This window comes from Neophocaena asiaeorientalis, unplaced genomic scaffold (genome assembly GCF_003031525.2).
Source record: "Neophocaena asiaeorientalis asiaeorientalis breed wild unplaced genomic scaffold, Neophocaena_asiaeorientalis_V1.1 scaffold65, whole genome shotgun sequence".
NCBI classification, from domain to species: Eukaryota; Metazoa; Chordata; class Mammalia; order Artiodactyla; family Phocoenidae; genus Neophocaena; species Neophocaena asiaeorientalis.
In genome coordinates this window covers 18,671,055-18,673,659 of record NW_020173215.1, presented here as the reverse complement: position 1 = coordinate 18,673,659, position 2,605 = coordinate 18,671,055, and positions in this window count along the sequence as shown.

Sequence of the window (2,605 nt, the reverse complement as noted above, 5' to 3'; positions counted from 1 at the left end):
CTAGTCAAAAATTACCAGGCAGAGAAAGAAGCAAGCAAATACCGTCCACAATGAGGAGCAAAATCAATGAATAGAAACAGACTCAGAAATGACACATACGATAGAATTACTAGATAAGGACAGTTGTTATTGCTATTGAATGTTCTCCACATTCAAGAAGATAAGGAAAGCATGAGTGTGTTAAGAAGAAACAGAATATAAGAAAACCCAGATGAACATCTTGAGTTGCAAACTACAGTCTGTGATAAAAAATACATTATGTGAAGATTAGCAACGGATTAGACACTGTAGAAGAAAAGATTAGTGAATTTGAAGAGCTAGCAATAGAAACTACCCAAAAAGAACCATGAGGGAGTTGAAGATTGAAATTTTTAAAAAATTAAAAAGACCAGGGCTTCCCTGGTGGCGCAGTGGTTGAGAGTCCGCCTGCCGATGCAGGGGACACGTGTTCGTGCCCCGGTCCAGGAAGATCCCACATGCCGCGGAGCGGCTGGGCCCGTGAGCCATGGCCACTGAGCCTGCGCGTCCGGAGCCTGTGCTCCGCAACGGGAGAGGCCACAACAAACAGTGAGAGGCCCACGTACTGCAATAAAAAAAAAATAAAAAGAACAGAGCATCAGTGAGTTGTGAAACAACTTCAAACAGCACACTATATGTATGTTGAAAGAAAGAAAGAAAGAGTGGGGATGAGGAATAAAAATTTATATATTTAAAGGAATAATGGCTGACAATTTTTCAAGTTTGATGAAAACTCTAAGCCACAAATCCAAGAAGTTCAAAAAGCCTCAAGCACAAGAAACATGAAGAAAACTGCACCCAGTCACATCATAATTTTATAATGCTGAAAATAGTGATTAAAAGAAAACTTCAGTGATAAGACTAATAGCAGACTTCTCATGGCAGATAGTACAAGCCAGAGGATAGAAGGAAGACAGCTTTAACATAGTAAAAGGAAGAAGAACGTAACCTAGAATTCTAAACCAGTAAAAATGTTTCAAAAATGAAAATGAAAAAAAAAATGAGATCAAGATTTTTCATACATAAATAGGTGAAAGAATTCATGACCAGGGGTTCTTCATCACAGGAAATGTTAAAGGAAGTCCTCAGGCAGAAGAAAAATGACACCAGATGGAAATCTGAATCTTTACAAACAAATGAAGAGCACTGGAAATTGTAAATATATGGGTAAATGTGTTTTTTTTTAATTACTTTAAAATATAATTTCCTGTCTGGAGCAAAAATAACAATGAGTTATGGGGCTTTTAGGTAGAGGTAAAAGGTATGACGACAATAGCATAAAGAAGACCAGGAGATGGGAAACATAAGGTGATAAAGTTTTATTTGATCGCTGATTGTGACAAGGTAAAATGTATACTGTACACAGTAAAGCAGCCAATTCAAAAAGAAAAGAGGTATAGCTCACAAGCCAACAGAAGAGATAAAATAGGATCACAAAAAATTATTCAAATTTTTAAGGCTGAAAAAGAAGCAAAAGGAAACAAAAAAATGAATCAGTAGGAAAATAAAGAATAAGATGGTAGATTTAAAAAACCCAATCATATCAGTAATTGTATTTAATGTAAATGGTTTGAATATCCCAGTTTTAAAAGATTGTGAGATTGGAACAAAAACAAAGACATAACTGTATGCTTTCTGCAGGTAACTTGCTTTAAATATAAAGACTCAGGCAAGCTAACAGTTAAGTCATAGATAGACTTCCCTGGTGGTCCAGTGGCTAAGACTCCAGGCTTCCATTGCAGGGGACACGGGTTTGATCCCTGGTCGGGGAACTAAGATCCCACATGGCCTGTGGTGCAGCCAAAAAAAAAAAAAAGTTATAAAGAAAGATATGCATTGCTTATGTGAAAAGAAAGCTGGAGTGGCTGTACTAGTGTCAGACAAATCAATACAGGAGCAAAGAATAAAGAATGTTACCAGGGTAAAAACAGTCACGTCATACTGGTACAGGGGTCAGTTCATCAAGAGGACATAACAGTCCTGAACATTTTTGAACCTAACAACGAAGCTTCACAATATATGGAGGAAAAATTGATAAAACTTCAAGGAAAAATAGACAAATCATAGTTGTGTTTGGAGGTTTTAATATCTCTCTCAATAATTGATAGAAAAGGTAAATAGGAAATCAGTGAAGTTAAAGAAGACTTGAATGACACCATTGACCAACGTGACCGAACAGACATTTATAGTATACTTCACCCAACAACAGCAGCATACATACACATTCTTTTAAGTAAACATTGAACATTTACTAAAATAGACCATATTCTGGGCCATAAAAAAGTATTGATAAACTTGGTATAATTAAAATAGTACAGAATATCCTCTCTGACTGCAGTGGAATTATATTTTAAAAAATCAGTAACACAGGGCTTCCCTGGTGGCACAGTGGTTGAGAGCCCGCCTGCCGATGCAGGGCACACGGGTTCGTGCCCCGGTCCGGGAAGATCCCACATGCCGCGGAGCGGCTGGGCCCGTGAGCCATGGCCGCTGAGCCTGCGCGTCCGGAGCCTGTGCTCCGCAACGGGAGAGGCTGCGGCAGTGAGAGGCCCGCGTACCACAAAAAAAATAATAAATAAATAAAAAA